Source organism: Bufo gargarizans, chromosome 3 (assembly GCF_014858855.1).
Source record: "Bufo gargarizans isolate SCDJY-AF-19 chromosome 3, ASM1485885v1, whole genome shotgun sequence".
Taxonomy (NCBI): Eukaryota; Metazoa; Chordata; class Amphibia; order Anura; family Bufonidae; genus Bufo; species Bufo gargarizans.
Window position 1 is genome coordinate 217,678,017 of NC_058082.1, and position 24,295 is coordinate 217,702,311.

The following is a 24,295-nucleotide window of genomic DNA, read 5'->3' on the forward strand; positions in this document are numbered from 1 at the left end:
ACAATCATGGCCCTCTTGTATGAAGACCATAGCAAGCAGCTGACGGCGGAATTCGCCATCAGGAGCATTAAACAAGGCAGACAGCCTGTTGAGGATTTTATTGCAGAATATACGCGGTGGGCTCGGGAGACTGAGTGGAACGATCTCAGTCTTAGGAACCAGTTCCGTCTCGGTCTTTCCGAAGCACTGAAGGATGAGTTGGCAAGAGGTGACATGCCCCTCACCCTTGAAGATCTTATGCAACGTGTCACCATCCTCGACCGGCATCTCCGTGAACGCAGAGCAGAGCGGTCCTATGGATATGTACCTCCCAGTAGACAAACCGATATGCAACCCCCTGAAGAAAAGATGGAGATTGCTGCCCTCAGGGGTCCTCTCACTGAAAGAGAGAAAACGAGAAGACGCAACCTGAATCTCTGCCTATATTGCTCTTCCGAAGGCCATGGGGTAGAAGATTGCCCGGCAATACGGAAGAAGTCCGAAGGTAAGCGATACTCTCTATGTAAAATCGTTAATCCCCAGATTAGAACCCCGGGTTACTTATACACCTCTCTTACTCTACAGTGGGACCAAAATCGACTTACCGTTGACGCAATGGTGGATACAGGATCCTGCGGAAATTTTATCGATACGCTGTTGATTAAGCGAAATAAAATTCCATTGATCAAAAAGAATTCCCCGTTGTCCGTGAGTTTTGTTGACGGCACTACTTCGGCCTCAGGCCCAGTTCAAAATCAAACCCTACCTATAATGGTGACGTGTGAAAACAACCACACCGAATTTATGTCCTTCGACATTATACCCTCCCCTTTATTCCCTATCATACTAGGACTACCTTGGTTAAAACTACATAGACCAACACTACTATGGGATCAAGGGAGGGTAGGGTTAGATTCGGGGTATTGCCAGGAAACCTGTTATCCTACAAATTCCATATTACTGGTTGGCGGCACCCAGATACCAGACCACTACCTGGACTTCGCCGACGTGTTCAGTTCAAAGAATGCGGAGTTGCTTCCGCCTCACAGGACATACGACTGTCCCATAGATCTACTTCCAGGAAGTGAAATACCTACGGGGAGAATCTATCCATTGGCGAAACCTGAGCTAGACCACCTCAAACAGTATCTAGAGGAAAACCTGAAGAAGGGATTCATTAGGGCCTCTACTTCACCCGCAGGATCGGGAATGTTCTTTGTTCGGAACAAGGATTCCAGCCTTCGTCCTATCATCGACTATAGAGCCCTAAATAAAGTGACGGTAAAGAACAGGTACCCACTGCCTCTCATTAATGAACTGATTGAACGCCTCAGCACTGCTACTGTCTACACCAAACTGGACCTTAGAGGAGCTTATAACTTGATAAGGATCAGAAAAGGAGACGAGTGGAAAACCGCTTTCTGCACCCGTTACGGACTCTTCGAGTACCAAGTGATGCCGTTCGGACTGTGCAATGCACCTGCAACATTCCAAAATTTTATAAATGATATTTTTCGAGACCTACTGGATGTTTGTGTCATTGTCTACCTCGATGACATATTGGTCTATTCAGACAACATCCAAGACCATAGAAGACATGTGCGTTGGGTATTAGCACGTTTGAGAGCCCATTGCCTGTACGCAAAATTCGAGAAATGCGTATTTGATACGACTACACTACCGTTCCTGGGTTACTTCATCTCCCCCGAGGGGATTCAGATGGACCAGACAAAGATTGAATGTATACAAAATTGGCCCACTCCAAAATCCAGGAAGGCACTCCAAAGGTTTTTGGGGTTCGCTAATTTCTATAGGAAATTCATCAAGAATTACTCTGCGACTACAAAACCGCTCACCAGACTTACAAGCATCAACACGAGCTTCATATGGAATAGAGATGCTCAGGAAGCATTCCAACTACTGAAGGACAGGTTTACATCCGCTCCCATTCTCACCATACCTGACCCTAACAACTTGTACGTCCTCGAAGTGGATGCTTCCCAAAATGCTGTAGGAGCTGTCTTATCTCAACGTTCATCATTAATGACGCCCCTACATCCGGTAGGGTTTTTCTCCCGGACCCTCAATCCGGCCGAGGTTAACTACCCCATAGGGGAAAAGGAACTTCTGGCAATAAAAAACGCCTTGGAAAATTGGAGACATATATTAGAAGGCTCGACACACCCAATCACCATATACTCAGACCACCGCAACCTCCAATACCTAAAGACCGGTAAAACATTATCCTCTCGCCAAGTGAGATGGAGTTTCTTCTTCGACCGCTTCGATTTCCAAATCACATACAGACCCGGCTCAAAAAACGGAAAGGCAGATGCACTATCTCGTTTGAATGATCCCCATCCAGGGGCAGAATTCCCTTTGTGGGTAATTCCACCCAAAAAAATTATCGCCACTGTAGCTCTACGACAAAGGCTCAAGGACTGTTTAACCCTAAATAAAAACGATCTACCTCCAGGACTCCGTAGGGATGATGAAGGTTTCTGTTATAAGGGAAATCATCTATACATACCACCAAACGTTACAACACAAGTAATTCAACTATGCCATGATACTCCCCTGTCGGGTCATCCGGGCATCTCCAAAACCGTGGAGTTAGTCCGCAGATATTACTGGTGGCCCAACATGTTACAGGAGATTAAGGACTACGTCGCCTCATGTGAGATTTGTGTCACCTGCAAACATGATCGTAAGCAACCTTACGGCCTACTAATGAATCTACCGATACCCTCCAGACCCTGGGAGTGGGTTTCACTGGATTTTATAGTTGACCTTCCTCCCTCACATGGTCATAATACCGTACTTGTTGTTGTTGACCTACTAACAAAAATGGCACATTTTGTGGCCCTGAAAAAATTACCATCTTCGAAGGAGACTGCTGAGGTTTTTGTGACTAACATCGTCCGTCTACATGGAGTGCCTACTAAACTCATATCGGACAGAGGCTCACAATTTATCTCCAAGTTCTGGAAGGCTCTTTGTGCGAGACTCCAGATAGACCATCGGATGTCCAGTGCATACCATCCGCAGACAAACGGACAAACTGAGAGAGTAAACCAATGCCTCGAGCAGTACCTTCGCTGTCACTGCTCATATCTCCAGGACGACTGGGAGCGCCTGCTTCCTCTTGCGGAATTCTCCTATAACAATTCCAAAAGTGCCTCCACTCTTCACTCTCCATTCTTCTCCAAATTCCGGTTTTCACCCTTCTCCTATCACTCCGATAAGTATCCCTACTAACGTACCAGCTACTGAAGATTACATCTCCACATTACAGAAGACCCTCAAGGAGCTTAAAGAAAACCTTATCCGAGCTAGAGATCGACAAAAAATTTATTATGATCGACGCAGAAGGCCGAGTCCCCCTTATCAAGCAGGGGACTCCGTCTGGCTCTCCACCAAAAACCTCAGCTTGGGTACTCCCTCTAAAAAATTGGGGAAACAGTTCCTGGGACCATTCCGTATCGAGAAGGTCGTCAACCCCAACACGATGAAACTTATTCTACCTCCTCGTTTCCAGATACACCCAACCTTTCACGTATCTTTGCTGAAGCCTTTTCGTCCCAACCCTTTCCCGGGCAGGACCCCTGCCCCGTCACCTCCGGTCATTGTCCAAGGTGAAGAAGAGTTCGAGGTTGAGGAGCTCTTGGATTCAAGAAGGAGGAGGGGGAGACTCCAGTACCTCATACGATGGAAGGGTTATGGTCCCCAAGATGATTCCTGGGAGGAGGCTGATGTTGTCCACGCTCCAAAATTGCAAAGGGAGTTTCACCGCAGGTTCCCCGACTGGCCCTCCCCTTCTAGGGTACCCCGGAGGGGTTCCCTTGGGAGGGGGGTACTGTAACGGATCGGCAGGGTCCCTCCATCTGGAGCGCAGCGACTGCTCCGGTGGTCACAGCGGCGTTTGCGTTCCAGCGTGGAACGCAACGTGCGCGGTGACATCATGGGCTCATCCCACAGGGCGGAGTTACACCATAAAAGCGCCGAGGCAGCTATGCACAGCGTTCCACTAATTTGGAGTGTGCGCCTGTGCATACTGCTACTGAAGCTTTACCCACAGACTTTGGATCCGGACTTCAGAACACCTGGGAACCTTACTCCATGACTCCGCTAACCTCCCTGGCAATCCGGGACGCTACTTAAGGATTCTACCAAACCGCAAGTATAGCAATTCAGTGGCAGATTCTAACCTGGACTACCAATACCTTACACCAGTAGCGATAATATTCAAGGCACTCTGTTCTCTGTATATTGTTTGCAAGTAAGGCGTGTGTCGTCCAAAACATGACTCATGGACTATAACTGTTGCCTGCACCATATGTATAACTGCATCCACCTGTAGGGCGTATAGAGATAGCCTTAATAATATACTCAGAGCAGGGAGCAGGTGTATGATGTTAGGGTCCCTAACTCTCCGCCCAGTTGTTTGAGAGAGCCGCCTGGGAATCCGTTACTGAACCTGATCTAACCTCACTTTCCTTCTGGGTCTTGTGCACTAGTTAATGCAACACGTTTCCGCAGTTGAGATCCTCGCAAAACAGTTTCGGCGCCTTACACCCAGTTCTTGGTGCCATTATTATTATTGGTTTTCTCCTGCATAATAAGAATACTAAGCGTGGCACCAGTGTCCTAAGTAGAAAAAATACTGTTACAAAGGTGAAGGCTGTTTTGGTTTTGTACAATATATGTTTTTATATGTTACACAAGTCGGTGTGTTCACACTGTGCGTTTCTTTGGACTTTCACCTGTTTCCCCTTTTTAGTGAATGTTCACAGATATTGGATCAGAGTTCTTAAGGGTTAACCTTTGTCAAGTCCAAGCACAGTCTGCAATGCATTAACTAGGTAATGAATGGGTGGCAACTAGGGTGTGATGCACAGTGAGACGACCAATGGGATTAATGCCGCCTCCCATGGATTACAGGGGGGAATGGCTATCTTTATCTTTTTCCTTTATATTGGGGTATCTCACTGTGCAACAACGTTACGACTAAGGGTCCCAGTACCCGAAACGCGTCAACGTCAATCTGTTGTACCGTGTGGCAGTCTGTCATGTTTGTATGATGTCCAAATAAAGAAGCGATTTTAATATGGATCCTACTTGAATCTGAGACCTTCTTCCAAATTACCTGCATGATTGAACACTGTCAGTGTGTTTGGACAATGTCCAGGAGAATTTTAGCAGTAATAAATGTTAGCAGAGAATATTGGTGAAGCAAGGGAACACGTAGTCCAGGATGCATGTTCTACTTAATCTGCCTTTGACAAAATGATATTTTCTGATCTGTGTGACTGTGATTTTTTTTATAGTAACCTACATAGCAACTGTCCTGAATCTGCTGTTGAATATTTATTAAGGGTTCTGCCCTTACCTCACTCTTTTAACCCTTAAATGCACCATAACGTAACAGTATGTTGTTGGTGCAGTCTAAGTGTAAGTGTTTAACCTCTCAGATGCCATGGTCATTAGCAACCATGGTATCTGAGCAGTTAGACAGAGGGAGGGGGCTCCCTCAGTCCTCCAATCAAAGTTGCCACAGCAAAACCGTGGGATTCTGATCCATTGCTATGACAGCCTGGGTCCTTCTGAAGTATTTTATTGCAGTCTATGGTACAGATAATTCTAAGATTGAAAATGTCCAAACTATTACATGTTCGTAATAGAAAGAAAAAAAAAAAACAATGCCAATTTGGTGTTATTTAGCCACATTCCACCACATAAAAATTGAATAAAAAGTGGTCAAAAAGTCCCAAAATTATACTAATAAAATTACAACTTGCCCCTCAAAAAACAAGCCTTCATACATCTATGAAGATAGAAAAATTTAAAGTTAAGGTTGTCAGAATATGGTGATGCAAAGAAAAATGTTTGTCCAAAGGTTAAATTTTAGTAGTAAAATATAACATAAACTATGTAAATTTGGTATCATGGTAATCATACTGACCCACAGAATAAGGCTGTCATGTCACTGAACACCATAGAAACCAAACTTTTTCCAATTTAACCCTACAATTATTTTTTTCCACATTTTCGGATACATGCTATAGTAAATTAAATGGTGCCCTCTAAAAACAAGCTCTCGCATGACTACATAAACAGAAAATTAAAAAATATTGATCCTTGGAAGGCGGGACTAAAGAATTAAAACAAAATAAAAATAAAAATAGGCTGTGTCCTCAGTAATCTGATTGGAAGAGTTACCACTGCACCTTCAGCCTTTAGGCTGATTTAGACACATTCTAATCCTTTGGTCTCGACCAAATGAAACTTAATGACAAATAGAATACAAAGGGATATATCAAACTGAAACTAATTATATCACAAAAAGTGGTGGCAGGTATACCTTAAAGGGGTTATCCAATCAAGAACCCCCCACCAACATGTGCCGAGCGCCTCACCAGTAACATACTTACCCCGCTTCCCGCTCATGTGTATGTTGTCTTTGAATAATAGTTTTTTTTATTTAACATATCAGGCCATCACTTTTGTTAAAGGAGTGGGCATGGAATCACGGTGATAACCAACTAGTTTGACTTAGGGCTAGATCTGCTAAGTCAGCAGATATGGGCTGCCAGTGCAACTTCTTTGCATATATGAAAACTCATGCATCTGTATCCAGTCTCTGCGCTGAACAATCTGGGTATTAGGCTATTCTTTGTATTATAGCTTAAGTATATTTTTAAGAAGTGGTCAAATTATTTGTTTATCCTTATTATTTTTGTCCTTTTAACCACTTAATGAATTACATTTGACTTGCTCTTGCTTTGCAACAATCTCAAGCATCAAAAGTTAATGGTAGGATAAAAAATTCTGCATATTTTAGACATTGCTTTTAATACAAGTACATGAATTTCTGCACTATATTTTCAGACTATCAATTATTATTTTGAGGTTTGCATCTTGACTCTAGGGAGCCGTTAGCAAGCTGTAGAAAAAAAATCAATCCAGTTTTACAACTTTTAGCTTGGCATAAAGCCAACTCCTTTATCTAACTAGGTTGTTAATCTTTTTCCCTTTAGTAGGTGTTTTCTGAGTAAATCTAGAGTCAACACAGAAAATAGCATATAGCACAAAAATAATAAATACATGTTTATATTTTACCCAAGGCTTCTTCACTTAATAACACCTGACAGCAAGGTTCAAATCAGAGCAATGATCCTATTATTTTGTAGTTAAACCATAGTTACTGGACCACGGGTTACCTACCTCAGCTTCAGTCATAAATGTAAAAAGGAATAGACATGTTATCCAAAATCATTTGTCTTGACTCCGCAATATTAAGTAAAAAATGCATTTATCCATGACGGCTAGGTATTTCACAAGTGCATGTATCTGTACTGCACTCATTTGTAATGATCAGATATCTCATGATACTGAATTTATGAAATTGTAGACTTCAGAATCATAAGTTATTGCCTGAATCAGGAGATTTTTTTTAGTAGACAAAAATTTAACAGGAACATTCATGGACATTTGAACACAGAATCCAGACAATGGGGGGATTTATAACCTCTCTGCACCAGTTTTCTGGTGGGAAAAAAAGATGCAAGTGATGTTTTTAAGAAGCCCTCACCACTTTCCCAAAATTAGTGCGTGCTAAGGGGGCGGGCGAAGATATTATTATAAGTGCATGGACTGCCACAGCCTTCACCTAATTTATAACGAGGTGTACACCTCATCATAAATTAGATGGAGCTCGTCTGGATATCATAGCCCGGCATATGCCACCAGGCTAAAATAAATTTCCCCCTAAATCTGTATAGTCTTTATCTAGTCCAACCTAATTATTTACTGTATGGCCATAACCAATTTTAAGGAAAATGGGGTCCTATATTACAAAGTATATCCTTTTCTCTATTTGTAGACAGATTTTCTCATTGTTTCTGTCCACATAATACCACCACAAATTGTCAAAATATTACTGCTATACACAACCCTCATAATACTATCATGTTATAGTACCAGAAATACTATGCAATATCTAAATATCACTCCTTTAAAGAGCTTACATAGTACTGCCATATACTCACATAATTCAGTAATTCAATTTCCAAATTCTTCCACCATATACAGCTAAATAACATTATTTAGTTCTAGTATACTCCAGGCGAGCCTTTTCCCAATGCCCCATTAGAACAGTATATGGTGAGTTAGACCCCAGTTCAAACATGTCAGACAATATTGCTACACTTTCTGGGGTTACATTTAGAAAAAGGGCTTATGAATGAAATTGTTTTCTTTTGAAACATATTATTATTTTTATTTTTACTATTACTTATTTATTAATATTTTTGTGGTCAATGTTACATTTTGGGTAAAAATCATGTGATGGGTCTATGTTGGGCCTTTAGGACAAAGCCATATATTTTTTTTTTAGATTGTCATCAGCATAACTGTATGAGGGCTTGTTGTGTGCAGAATGAGTTATATTTTTCAATGGTACCATCTTGGAGTACATTAACATTTATTCATTCGTTCTCGGTGGACTGGAAAGCAACTTGTATAGTCGCCATTGTTCTTGGCGTTATAAGTTTTGCGGTATTCACTATGTGGCATAAATAATGTGCTATCTTTATTCTGTGGGTCAGGATCATCACAGTTACATTTTTTAAGGTTTTCTTAATTTTACTCAATAAATCCACCTTTAAAAAATCATCAGTTTTTATGTCGCCATATTCTGAGAGCCAGAATTTCTTAGAGCTGTATGAAGACTTTTTGGAAAGACAAGATGTAGTTTTAATTTGTATCACTGAGGGGTACATTTTGGGGTACATAAGAATTTTTGATCCCTTTATTACACTGTATGGGAAGTAAAGTGAAGAATAAAACAGCAACTACAGTATATGTATCTCTGTAAAACTCTTTATTCGGCATGTGGATATGATTATAGTGATACCAAATGTCTTTTAAATTCTACCACTTTTGTACAAAAATAAATAATTTATAAAGAAAAATTGTGTTAGAGTTTATTTTTATATGAATGACCTGCAATTTTCAATAGAGCCACTTTGGGGTATATACAATTTCATGATCACGTTTTATACATTTTCTTATAAGACGAGATGAACATTTTGGTATTGTTTTTTATTTCCACTTTTTTATGGCATTCACCACGTGGGTTAATTGACATGATAACTTTAGGACAGGTACTTACAGATGTGGCGATACCAGATTTAAAAAAAAAAATTAGCTCCATAATAAATACTCTTAGATGTCTGTGACTTAAGGACCAGCACCGTACATGTACGGTGCGGTGATTGAGTGGGTGCAGGAGATGCTCCCGCCCGATCAGCGCCAGGGGTCCGGCAATCACTGAGAGCTGGACCCCTGCTGCATGCGCCGGCATCAGTGAAATCACCAAAGCTGTCACATTAACCCTTGAAGTGCTGCGGTCAGCGCTGACAGCGGAACGTGCGATGTCCATACAGGGAGGAAGCAGCCATCAGGTCCCCGTGGTGCTGTGACGGGGACCTGATGGCAGGGAAGGCAGCCACGATGCCCTGCCATCCAGCCCCCTGGATCTCACAGGCAAGAAGCTGCAAGTGTATTACATTCAGTAATACACTTACAGCCAATGCTTTACAATATCTATCTATCTATCTATCATCTATCTCAATAAGACATTTATGTGGTAAGTAATATGATAGACAGACAGATAGAGGTGTGTATTATGATATACTGCAGAAGATTAGGTGTATATTACGTGTATATTACGTTCTGCAGCAGCGGAGATGTGTATTATGAGGTTCTGCAGCAGCTGAAGAGTGTATTGAGTTTCTACAGCAGCCGAGGTGTGTATTATGAGGTTCTGAAGCAGATGAGTTGTGTATTATGTGGTTCTTCAGAAGCTCACGTGTGTATTATGAGTTTTTTCAGCAACTGAGGTGTGTATTATGAGGTTCTACAGCAGTAAGGTGTCTGTGATGCTTTGCAGCCATTTAACTGTTTATTGTGAGGTTGGGGAGTACTTTTTTGCTTTCCCTGTTATTTTAAGGCAGGGGCATTTTCCTCATCTGCTTAGGGCACCAAAATTCCTTGTCCCGGCCCCGGGCCACAATAAAAAGATATGTTTTTAGGGAGGGTCTACTACTGTAGATGTAGTGAATTAGCCTAATAGCTTGGGGTAGGGCATTCCAGAGAACTGGTGCAGCTCAGGAGAAGTCTTGAAGACGGGAGTGATAGGTAAGGATTATGGAGTGGAGAGCACAAGTAGGGTGGTAGACAGTTGTTTTGTGAGGGGCAGACCAATTAATAATGAGTTAAAGTAAACGAGACAAGAATTTGGACAATAATGAGAGATGTTGTTTGCACAGTAAGAAATGGTCGGATTCTAGAGATGTTTTTAAGGTTTAGGCTGCATGAACGGGCAGACAATTGAATAAATGGGGTGATGGAAAGATCAGTTTGGAACATAATACAGAGACAGCGAGTGTGATGTGACCTAGGTGTGATGATATTGCCACACACTGAGAGTGAGATATCAGGTTTAGTTAGGTTAGTACTCCATCTGCATCTTCTTCCTGTGTTTGCGTGGGTTTCCTATGGGTACCCCAGTTTCTTTCCACACTCCAAAGACATAATAATAGGGAACTTAGATTGTGAGCCCTATTGGGAACAGCTTCACACAAATGTCTCTAAAGTGCTGCAGAATATAGTAGCGCTATATAAGTGCTTAAAATAATAATAATAGAAGGTGAAAACACTAGAAGCTCAGTTTTTGGAAACATTCAGTTTCCGAAAGAGAGAGGACATGAGACAACAGACAGACAGTCACTGGTGTTCTGCAGTACAGCATGGGTATGTCAGGAGGTGAAGGGTATAGTTGAGTGTCATTAACATAGAGATGGTGCTGAAAACCAATTCCACTGAAAGATATGGTGGTCTACAGTGTCAAATGCTGTAGAGAGATCCAGAGGGCAGTTTCTGTAGAGTGTGGAAATCCGATTGTAATGGATCAAGGAGAGAAATAACAAAAAGGAATTGGATTAGGTGAGAATAGACCAAGTTCTCCAGGGTTTTAGAGATGAAGGGGAGATTATTTATTTATTTTGCTCACTTATATAGCACTGATATATTCCACAGCAATTTACAGACATTATCGCGACTGTCCCCCATTGGAGCTCACAATCTAAGTTCCCTATCTGTATGTCTTTGGAGTGTGGTGCAAAACCCATGCAAACAAACACAGGAAGGACATCTAGTACAAACTCCATGTAGATGTTGTCCTTAGTCATATTCGAACCTAGGACCAAGGCAAGGCATCCGTGGTATTCACTGAGCCACCATGCTGCCCATTAGATTAGTTGCTGTTCCTGCTCCATCCCCATGATGTAAACATACATACAGTCTTGGCCAAAGGTTTTGAGAATTACATAAATATTGGAAATTGAAAAAGTTGCTGCTTAAGTTTTTATAATAGCAATTTGCATATACTCCAGAATGTTATGAAGAGTGATCAGATGAATTGCATAGTCCTTCTTTGCCATGAAAATTAACTTAATCCCCAAAAAAACTTTCCACTACTGTCACGACCATGGTTATGGTCGTGACTCCTGAACCGCAAGCTGTTGCCTGCGGTTTGGTTTGGTTGTTCAACCACAGGTGAGGGCCGCTACTATGTTGCCTCACTTGTAGTTGCCGCGGGCAACAAGTTGTTATTTTGTATGTAGCAGCATAGCAGCCTGAGCTGGTGCTAGGCAGCTTGCTGCAATGTGCATGTGGTTGCACCTGGCAACCTGTCTTTGTTAGGTGTGTCTTTTGTATGTCTGGTGTGCACAGGGTTTTAGTTATGTGTGCACTTTCCCCTTTAAGTGGCTTTTCTCATGCCTGGTGTAGGAAGGGTTAAATCCCTTCTGTGTGTGTGAACACTGGGTGTGTCTGTGTGGGTGTGGCTACTTGGGCCTATATAGCCTCTGCTGAGAGCAGTAGTCAGAGGGGTACTTCAGCTATGGTCTGCTGGAGTCGTCCTCCCACTTTATACCATCTGCCAGCGAGGGCCACCCTTGTGGTCATAGATGTTTATATGTTCAGTTGATGTTGTATTCCTTTTGTTATTTAATGCAGCTATGGATCTGGGTTCCTGTATGTGTATGTGTGTTGGCTGTGTCCATTTAAGTATGGTGTGGACATCAGCGTGTCAGCACAGGGATCCAGTCAGCAAGGCTGTGGCAGGTAGGTGGAACTAGTGCAGTTCACCTGCCATATCCATAGGTCTGTTTTTGTACCCCTTTTCCTTGCAGCTTGGCGAGTGAGACTCGTGTTCCTCCGTGCCTAGGAGGAACAGGTCGTCTTACCCTGCTCCTAGTCCAGGGCCACCCTGAGGGCTAGCAGGGACTATTATGTTCCGGTGCATGAGCCCTCCCACCATCAGGGTTGGCTCATATGGTTAGGAGTCAGGGTCAGGTTAGGGTCGCGATAGGAGGTGACCTGCTCCCTAATTCTGTTGTCCTGGCCGAGCAGCTAATAACATCTTCTGGCATCGCACGGCTGAGGGTTTTCCCTATCCTCAGCCGTGACAACTGCATTTCATTGCTGTCATTAAAGAACCTGCTGAGATCATTTCAGTAATTGTTTTGTTAACTCAGGTGAGAATGTTGACGAGCACAAGGCTGGAGATCATTATGTCAGGCTGATTGGGTTAAAATGGCAGACTTGAGCTGTTAAAAGGAGGGTGATGCTTGAAATCATTGTTCTTCCATTGTTAACCATGGTGACCTGCAAAGAAACGCGTGCAGCCATCATTGCGTGGCATAAAAATGGCTTCACAGGCAAGGATATTGTGGCTACTAAGATTGAACCTCAATCAACAATTTATAGGATCATCAAGAACTTCAAGGAAAGAGGTTCAATTCTTGTCAAGAAGGCTTCAGGGTGTCCAAGAAAGTCCAGCAAGAGCCAGGATCATCTCCTAAAGAGGATTCAACTGCGGGATCGGAATGCCACCAGTGCAGAGCTTGCTCAGGAATGGCAGCAGGCAGGTGTGAGTGCATCTGCATGCACAGTGAGGCGAAGACTTTTGGAAGATGGCTTGGTGTCAAGAAGGGCAGCAAAGAAGCCACTTCTCTCCAAAAAAAAAACATCAGGGACAGATTGATCTTCTGCAGAAAATATGGTGAATGGACTGCTGAGGACTGGGGTAAAGTCATATTCTCCGATTAAGCCTCTTTCCGATTGTTTGGGGCATCAGGAAAAAGGCTTGTCCGGAGAAGAAAAGGTCAGTGCTACCATGAGTCCTGTGTCATGCCAACAGTAAAGCATCCGAGACCATTCATGTGTGGGGTTGTTTTTCATCCAAGGGAGTGGGCTCACTCACAATTTTGCCCAAAAACATAGCCATGAATAAAGAATGGTACCAAAACACCCTCCAACAGCAACTTCTTCCAACAATCCAACAACAGTTTGATGAAGAACAATGCATTTTCCAGCACGATGGAGCACTGTGCCATAAGGCAAAAGTGATAACTAAGTGGCTCGGGGACCAAAACGTTGACATTTTGGGTCCATGGCCTGGAAACTCCCCAGATCTTAATCCCATTGAGAACTTGTGGTCAATCCTCAAGAGGCAGGTGGACAAACAAAAACCCACTAATTCTGACAAACTCCAGGAAGTGATTATGAAAGAATCGGTTGCTATCAGTCAAGAATTGGCCCAGAAGTTCATTGAGAGCATGCCCAGTCGAATTGCAGAGGTCCTGAAAAGAAAAGGGCCAACACTGCAAATACTGACTCTTTGCATAAATGTCATGTAATTGTCGATAAAAGCCTTTGAAACGTATGAAGTGCGTGTAATTATATTTCACTACATCACAGAAACAAAGATCTAAAAGCAGCTTAGCAGAAAACTTTGTGAAAACTAATATTTGTGTCATTCTCAAAACTTTTGGCCACAACTGTACACTATCTGTCCCTTCTTCAGCACAGCTCTCACTAAGACTGAGCCGAGCACGTGTCACCGTGTGCTATAAAGCACCCGATGACGCGTTCCGGCCAACCAATCACTGTAATGCCGGTACCTAACATGGCTATGGCATTACTGTGAATGGCAGTACTTACCTGCATGTTTATTGGCTGCGTAGCAGGCAACAACCGTGTGGGGAGGAGACTCGAGCATGCTCGCCCAACATTAGTGATGACGCGTAGTGTAATGAACAGAAAGCAGTACTCACATGGACCTCTGTCAACTCTTCAAACAGCTAAATGATAGCTCATCATAATACACTGCCTGTCAAAAAAAAAAAGTTGCAACCAAAAACAAGCCTTTAGCTTTGATTATGACACACATTCGCTGTGGCATTGTTTCAATAAGCTTCTGCAATATCACAAGATTTATTTCCATCCAGTGTTGCATTAATTTTTCACCAAGATCTTGCATTGATGATGGTAGAGTCTGACCACTGTGCAAAGCCTTCTCCAGCACATCCCAAAGATTCTCAATGGGGTTGAGGTCTGGACTCTGTGGTGGCCAATCCATGTGTGAAAATGATGTCTCATGCTCTCTGAACCACTCTTTCACAATTTGAGCCCGATGAATCCTGGCATTGTCATCTTGGAATATGCCTGTGCCATCAGGGAAGAAAAAAATCCATGTATGACCAATGTAATAACTTGGTCATTCAGTATGTTCAGGTAGTTAGCTGACCTCATTCTTGGAGCACATACTGTTGCTGAACTTAGACCAGACCAACTGCAGCAACCCCAGATCATAGCAGTGCCCCCACAGGCTTGTACAGGGTGCATCAGTTAATCTGCCTCTATTCTTACCCTGATGCGCCCATCACTCTGGAACAGTGTAAATCTGGACTCATCAGACCACATGACCTTCTTCCATTGCTCTAGAGTCCAGTCTTTATGCTCCCTAGAAAATTGAAGCCTTTTTTCTGGTCCGTCCCAATCCCTTGAGTTTCCTTTGCATTGTGAATGTGGAAATGCTCTTACTTTCACTATTAAACATAGCCCTGAGTTCTACTGTTGTTTTTCTTTGATTTGATTTCACCAAACGTTAAAGAGATCACCAATCACGATCATTCAGGATTTTTTCCCGCCACATTTCTTCCTCGAATACGATGGGTCCCCACTATCCTTCCAGTTTTAGTAATGCGTTGGGCAGTTCTTAACCCAATTTTAGTAGTTTTTGCAATCTCCTTAGATGTTTTCTCTACTTGATGCATGCCAATGATTTGACCACTTCTCAGACAACTTACATATTTTCCACGACCACGAGATGTGTCTTTCCACATGGATGTTTAAGAAATGAGAAACAACTCATTGCACCAGTAGGGGTTAAATAACTTATTGCCAGCTGAAAGATAATCGCCCATGCAGTAATTATCCAATAGGAGGCTCATAACTATTTGCTAACTTAAATCCAGGTGGCAACTTTTTTTTTTTTTTTGGACAGGCAGTGTATATGTCCTGCATAAACCCTGTCATTTGCAAGTTTTTCTCTGAAACACTATGACCATTTTAAACTTTGTGGCAAAATCTATGTACAAAGCAATTATGTTTTTAGCACTTCTATAGCATTTTTAGGGTCACTGGAGTTTATTGTTCCTATAGGAGTGGGGGATCCAGTGGTCAGTCATTCCTGTGGATCGGGGATAATGTGTGTTGTGGTACAAGTCACTTTACAAATTGCATGTACACCGTCCAAATTAAAAAAAAAACACAAAAGAAAAACAGCTACACTAGCTAGAGTGAGATTGCTTCAATTAAGCTGTTTTGCATGATTAAAGAATGTTGTACCTATGAAACATTTAGTATGCTCTACTCATTAATTCCCACTGTGCGCTTAATTTGATATTATGTTATGTATAAAATGAATGCATGCTACATGTTTTTATTAGGGGCAAAGCAAAAACTGCTATTCTGTAATCCATACTACAACATGACACACTCAGGATCTGTAATATTGTCATTTTAAATGAAAATACTGAACATTGATTGATGTTTGAGAAATAGTATTAGAAATATGCATAATGATAACAATTATTGTTTTAATGAAGTAAATAATATACATATGTATGATAAATGATTATATATACAGTATATATATATATATATATATATACATATATATATATATATATATATATATATATATATACATATATATATATATATATATATATATATATAATGAAGATATTTAGCAGAACTCCCTTTGTAGATTAAAAGTCTTGTTCTATTCACAAGACATTGCGACATTTCAGTCCTCTTACTGACTATTTGAAAAACGGACTATTTTCAAGCTTGAGAATAGTCCCAGTAAGAGTACAGAAACGTTGCAATTAGAGATGAACAAAGTTTTCAAAAACCCAATTTGGTCGCTTCACCAAATTTCTCCAAAACATTTGCTTCATTACAAATTGATTCTTTATGAAGTGCATTAAATCAGGTCTATCCTGGCCTGCTGTTAAACTTTAGGGGAAATGTATCTCGGTGTACATAATCACTGTGCATTGCAGCAACATGCATAGCTAGTCTTTTCTGGTAGAGAAACAGTTACTGTGCGCCAGAATGAAAGGCAGGTCACATATATGGACATGCACATCATCGTGTAGGCCGCCAACAGTCCTAGCTAACCCCTAGCTAAACCAAAAGAAAAGCATACAGAAGCCTTCAGTAAAGCAAAAAAGAAAAAACGCTGCACGCCCCTGCAGGAGCTGTGTCCCAAATGACTCTTTAATGGAACAAAATAAGGACATGGAGGCAGTGTCAATAAAAAAGTTGAGAAAAGGCTCTTTTAATCCACATTATGATAGTGCAAATACATTCTTTGGAATCCCATCTGTAATCTGTTGAAAGACTGTGCGTCACTGTTAGGCTTAGCTCACACTTCACTTATTTGGTCAGTTATTCTCATTAGTTATCAGTCCAAAGCAGGTGTGTGTCAAAACTACGTAACAGGTGAAGATCTATTCATGATACCTAATCTACGGGTACGCTTGGCTCCTTACTTTGGCTCACAATAAGTGATGGAAATAACTGACCGAATAACAGGACAATGTTAGCATCAAGTCTAATTTATCGTTATGGACTTAACTGTGCAGTGGTCGAAGACTCAAGTGGTTGCCCCATGACAATGGGGAGGGTGTCAGCAGTAAGGGTATGTTCACATCACTGTTTATTTTTCTGTTCTTCTGATCTGTCAGAAGAACAGCCCCAAAAAAGCGGATCCTGTATTTTGAGCATCCGTTTTCATACCGTCGGTATTTGGTCAGCATTTGATCAGTATTTGTAAGGTAAAAACAGGAGTGGGTCCAAAACAGAGATACAATAACAGGGAAATATTTGCATGTCCTTAATGGTGCAGTAGGTGAACTAGATAAATGCACCTATATACAGTTGCAAGAAAAAGTATGTGAACCCTTTGGAATGATATGGATTTCTACACAAATTGGTCATAAAATGTGAGCTGATCTTCATCTAAGTCATAAAAATAGATAATCATAGCCTGCTTAAACTAATAACACACAAATAATTTAATGTTACTATGTTTTTATTGGACACACCATGTAAACATTCACAGTGCAGGTGGAAAAAGTATGTGAACCCCTAGACTAATGACATCTCCAAGAGCTAATTGGAGTGAGGTGTCAGCCAACTGGAGTCCAATCAATGATATGAGATTGGAGGTGTTGGTTACAGCTGCCCTGCCCTATAAAAAACACACCGGTTTTGGGTTTGCTTTTCACAAGAAGCATTGCCTGATGTGAATGATGCCTCGCACAAAAGAGCTCTCAGAAGACCTACGATTAAGAATTGTTGACTTGCATAAAGATGGAAAGGGTTATAAAAGTATCTCCAAAAGCCTTGCTGTTCATCAGTCCACAGAAAGACAAATTGTCTATAAATGGAGAAAGTTCAGCACTGCTGCTACTCTCCCTAGGAGTGGCCGTCCTGTAAAGATGATAGCGCAGACTGCTCAACGAGGTACAGAAGAATCCTAGAGTGTCAGCTAAAGACTTACAAAAGTCTCTGGCATATGCTAACATCCTTGTTAGCGAATCTACTACAGTGGGATGCTAAAGTTTGGGCAACCTTGTTAATCGTCATGATTTTCCTGTATAAATTATTGGTTGTTACGATAAAAAATGTCAGTTAAATATATCATATAGGAGACACACACAGTGATATTTGAGAAGTGAAATGAAGTTTATTGGACTTACAGAAAGTGTGCTATATTTGTTTAAACAAAATTAGGCCAGTGCATAAATTTGGGCACCACAAAAAAGAAATGAAATCAATATTTAGTAGATCCTCCTTTTGCAGAAATCGCAGCCTCTAAACGCTTCCTGTAGGTTCCAATCTGGATTCTGTTTGAAGGTATTTTGGACCATTCCTCTTTACAAAACATCTTTAGTTCATTCAGGTTTGATGGCTTCCGAGCATGGACAGCTCTCTTTAAGTCACACCGCAGATTTTCAATTATATTCAGGTCTGGGGACTGAGATGGCCATTCCAGAACGTTGTACTTGTTCCTCTGCATAAATGCCTTAGTGGATTTTGAGCAGTGTTTAGGGTCGTTGTCTTGTTGAAAGATCCAGCCCCGGCGCAGCTTCAACTTTGTCACTGATTCCTAGACATTGGTCTCTAGAATCTGCTGATACTGAGTGGAATCCATGCGACCCTCAACTTTGACAAGATTCCCAGTCCCTGCACTGACCACACAGCCCCACAGCATGATGGAACCACCACCATATTTTACTGTAGGTAGCAAGTGTTTTTCTTGGAATGCTGTGTTCTTTTTCCTCCATGCATGACGCCCCTTGTTATGGCCAAATAACTCAATTTTAGTTTCATCAGTCCACAGCACCTTATTCCAAAATGAAGCTGGCTTGTCCAAATGTGCTTTAGCCCACCTCAAGCGGCACTTTTTGTGCTGTGGGCGGAGAAAAGGCTTCCTCTGCATCACTCTCGCATACAGCATCTCCTTGTGCAAAGTGCGCCGAATGGTTGAACAATGCACAGTGACTCCATCTGCAGCAAGATGATGTTGTAGGTCTTTGGTGCTGGTCTGTGGGTTGACTCTGACTGTTCTCACCATTCGTCACTTCTGTCTATCTGAGATTTTTCTTGGTCTGCCACTTCGAGCCTTAACTTGAACTGAGCCTGTGGTCTTCCATTTCCTCAATATGTTCCTAACTGTGGAAACAGACAGCTGAAATCTCTGAGACAGCTTTCTGTATCCTTCCCCTAAACCATTATAGTGAACAATCTTTTTCTTCAGGTCATTTGAGAGTTGTTTTGATACCCCCATGTTGCTACTCTTCAGAGAAAATTAAAAGAGGAGAGAAACTTACAATTGACCCCCTTAAATACTCTTTTTCATAATTGGATTTACCTGTGTATGTAGGTCAGGGCAATTTGAGTTCCAATAATTAGTTCTAAAGGTTTTGGAATCAATAAAATGACAAAAGTGCCCAAATTTATGCACCTGCCTAATTTTGTTCAAACACTTATATCACACTTTCTGCAAATCCAATAAACTTAATTTCACTTCTCAAATATCACTGTGTGTGTCTCCTATTAGATTTATTTAACTGACATTTTTTATTGTAACAACCAACGATTTATACAGGAAAATCATGACGATTAACAAGGTTGCCCAAACTTTCGCATCCCACTGTATACGTAAAACACTAAGCAAGAATGGATTTAATGGGAGGATACCACAGAGGAAGCCACTGCTGTCCAAAAAAAATATTGCTGCACATTTACAGTTTGCACAAGAGCACCTGGATGTTCCACAGCGGTACTGGAAAAATATTCTGTGGACAAATAAAACCAAAGTTGAGTTGGAAGAAACACACAACACTGTGTGTGGAGAAAAAGAGGCACAGCACACCAACATCAAAACCTCATCCCAACTGTGAAGTATGGTGGTAGGGGGCATCATGGTTTGGGGCTGCTTTGCTGCGTCAGAGCCTGGATGGATTGCTATCATCAAAGGAAAAATGAATTCCCAGGTTTATCAAGACATTTTGCAGGAGCACTTAAGGCCTTCTATCCACCAGCTAAAGCTCAAGAGAAGATGGGTTTTGCAACAGGACAACGACCCAAAGCATAGAAGTAAATCAACAACAGAATGGCTTAAACAGAAGAAAATACGCCTTCTGGAGTGGTCCAGTCAGAGTCCTGACCTCAACCCGATTGAGATGCTGTGGCATGACCTCAAGAAAGCGATTCACACCAGACTTCCCAAGAATATTGCTGAACTGAAACAGTTCTGTAAAGAGGAATGGTCAAGAATTACTCCTGACCGTTGCGCACATCTGATCTGCAACTACAGGAAACGTTTGGTTAAAGTTATTGCTGCTAAAGGAGGTTCAACCAGTTATTAAATTCAAGGGTTCACATACTTTTTCCACCTGCACTGTGAATGGTTACATGGTGTGTTCAATAAAAAAATGGTAACATTTAATTCTTTGTGTGTTATTAGTTTAAGGAGACTGTGATTGTCTATTGTTGTAACTTAGATGAAGATCAGATAACATTTTATGACCAATTTGTGCAGAAACCCATATCATTCCAAAGGGTTCACATACTTTTTCTTGCAACTGTATTAGACCACCTGTTGACAATGAGTGTGACGCACAGTAAGTGTATTTATTACAGAACAGATTAAATATAAATTACACAGCAAGTATACTAGATAAACAAGTCTATATGTTAGACCACCTGTTGACATTAAGTTTGATACACAGTAAGTCTATGTATAACAAAACAGATTAAGTGTGAATAGCACAGTAGGTGAACTAGGTAAACGTGCCTATATATTAGACCACCTGTTGAGACTAAGTTTAATGCACAGTTAGTCTATGTATAACAGAACTGTGAAGTATAAATGGCGGAGCAAGTGTACTAGATAAACACACTTATATATTAGACTGCCTGTTGACAATTAGTCTGATGCAAAGTAAGTCTATGTATAACAGAACAGATTAAGAATGAATGGCACAGCAGGTGAACAAGATGCACAGGGCAATTACACTGAGCCTACACTGTCACTGCAGTATCCCTATACTCTCCCTACAATCTCCCTGCACTGTCCCTGTAGTCTACCTATGCTTTCCCTATGCTCTCCCTACAATGTCTAGAAACTCTCCATATGATCTCCCTACACTGCCCCTGCACTGTCACTATCTAATATTCTACATTTAAATGCTTTCTAAAACACTATCCTTAATGCTTGCTACATCTCTCTCTATTCTCAGTTCACAGTGAAATGGTGGCACACGTGCTGGATTAAGCTTTTCTAGGGCTGTAACATCACAGGGTATGGCTATCTGCTGATTGGTTGGCTGCATGACAGTATCGGTCATATCATGTTCCCAGGCTTCTTATTTTCACTTGTTAACAAGTGTAGCTGCCATTTTAGAAACAAAATGGTTTGTTACCACAAAGTGCTAAGAGATTTGGATTTGTGGCAAATTTTCCTGAAATTCAGATTGAAGTCAATTTGCTTTACTTCTATTCCCTCAACACTAGTCGCAATGTCTGGTGAATAAGAGGACAACACTTTTGAGTGCTGCTGAATCTTTTCATTTTATTAATTTGGGATTGAAGTCATATCCACAGCTTCTTACACACTTTCTATTGGATTTTTAGCGCTGCTTGAATTTTCTCTCTCTCTCTCTCTCTCTCTATATATATATATATATATATATATATATTTGTGGTCATGGCTGAAATTGGATCCGGGCAGGCGTGCCTGTCTTGACACCTAACCGGCTGAGTTGTGCCTAGAGCCGGGTACGAGGGCAGCCTATAAGGGGGCTGCCCTAAGGGAGAGGATTAGAAGAAGGGGAATGGGAGGGAGGGTCGACGACCAGATCACCTGCCAGGTAGCGGTGAGTTGGGCTGATAAAGGCTCAAGCCCCTCCCACAAATACAGGCTGAAGCTTCAGCCTTCCTAACTTGTGGTCGTGGCTGAAATTGGACCTGGGCAGGCGTGCCCGTCTTGACACCTAACCGGTTGAGTTGTGCCTGGAGCCGGGTACGAGGGCAGCCTATAAGGGGGCAAAAGGAAACCAAGGCAGTTACTGCAAGGACTTTATTGAATCACAATACCAGAGAACAAAAAGCTTGCGAAATGTGAGGGTTTGGTATGTACCTGGTGAAGCATGACGAGCTCCATCGTCCCATACTCCGGATGACATCTGTGGGGACCCTGTGCTTGGAGGCTGTGGATGCTGCTCTGCTATGGAAGGAATGGCCAGAAATTGTGCTAGGGTCAACGCCTAAACCTGATGCTACGGATGTGGAATATGAATTGTGCAGAGGTGAGAGGGCCATTGAGATGAGATAGCAGTGGGCTGTCAGGAGGGGTTTCACAAATAGCATACATGAGCTGCCTGAGGACTTGTACTGGGCACCAATTATTGCTCATCTTAGTGGAAAATAACCTGAGCGTATAGTGGTCTTGGCACCACACTAGTTGTTCCTTTAACAGGCCACTGCGCCCGGCTGAGCGGTAAGTGAATTCACCTGGCCTAAGGAACCCGTAGAAGCCCAGGTACATGGCCGCTTTGACAACCAAGCTATAATAGGGCCCAAAAGGGTTGCCATCAAGGGCTGATGAAATCCTCCCAAACATCTCACCCGTGACCCCCTGTCTACGGGATGGGGGGTTGACCCTGCAAGGTGGCCCTAACCGCATGCGCTGAAAAAATTTACCCCCCTCCCGGGATATGGAGCATGATGTGGTGTTGGACGCCCGCAAGGTACAACTTGATGGTGTTGTTTGAGAGATTTAGGTGATAATGACAATGAGCGATGAAGGCCATGATGTATGACATATCAGCTAGATCGCCCTGCGGGTGGAGCCTGGAAAAATTCTGGTAGGTTCTTATGCCAGATTGGTAGTTCCTGGCCATATTTGGGGCGAGGGACTGCAGCGCCAGGCCCCTTGCTGAGGAGAGGAGAGCACTCAGACCATGGTCAGGGAACTGAATGCCGGGGTGGGACATCTGAGAGGGTCGGCTTCGGGCATCACCTGGAAAAAGTTGGGAAAATTAAAATGGGACAATGCGTCTGCCGCAATGCTTTGCTGGCCCGGAACCTGGCTGCAGTGTAAGTGGAAATTGTGAGAAAGGGAAAGCCAGACAAGCCGGCGTAAAAGTGACATTATTTTTTGGGACTTAGCCCTACCTTTGGTTATGATGTCCACTAGGGCCTGATTGTCGGTGACGAACATCACCAGAGAGTTGGCCCATAGATGACCCCAGGCCTGTGCGGCTGCGACAATGGTGTACAATTCCAACAGGGAGGAGGTGCTGATGGATTCGGCATCTGCCAGGACGGACGTGGGCCAACGGTCAACCAGCCAATGGCGACCGCAAATGGCTGCGTAACCACAGGAAGCAGCAGCATCCGACAAGATAGTAGGGAAGAAGGGTGACCATGAAGGAACTAAGAGGGAGATGCCGTTCCAGTGGGAGAGGAAAAACTCCCACGTGGCCAGGTCTGCCATAGCCTGGCTGTCCAATCGGATGACGCTGTCCTGGTCGGGCGCCGAGGGAAGAAGCTCGAGTAGCCTTGATATGAACGTCCTGCCCTGGGGCATGATCCTAGAGGCAGAATTGAGCCGGCCCAGAAGAGATTGTAACTCGACTTTGGTGAGGCACCCAGAGGAGGCATCGTGGGCAATAACCTCTCGGCATTGGGCAAGCTTCTTTTCTGGGAGGCTGGCTTCCATTCTGATGGAATCTAGAACGATGCCCAGGAATGTGACACTAGTGGCAGGGCCTTTAGTCTTGGCCTGGGCTGACCGGAACTTCTAGACTGGCGAATATCTCTAGGAGGGTGGTGAGATTGCCTAATCTGTCCTGTGGGCCCTCAATGATCAGAAAATCATCCAGGTAGTGGATGACCATCTGCAGTCCGCCGTGACAGACCAGGATCCAGTGGAGTGCCTTGGCGAACTGGGTGAACAACCAAGGGCTAATTTTAGAGCCGAAAGTGAGCCTGTTGGCGAAGTAATATCGGCCGGCCCACTTAATGCCATAGTACTGCCATAACTGAGGTTGGATGGGGAGGAGCTTGAATGCATCCGCTTGTCCGCTTTTGCCAACCAAGCGCCTCTACCATAAAACAGAATGGCTCGTATGGCCTCGTCTATGGAGGAATATTTCATGGAGAATTCCTCCGAAAGAATGAGTGAATTAAGGCTAGGAATTTCAGAAACATGAGATTCGGACAGGTCATAGATCAACCTTTTTTTATTAGTGTTTTTCTTGGAGACCAGGCCGATAGGGTTGATGCACCACGAATGGAAGGGTATAGAAGGAAAGGGACC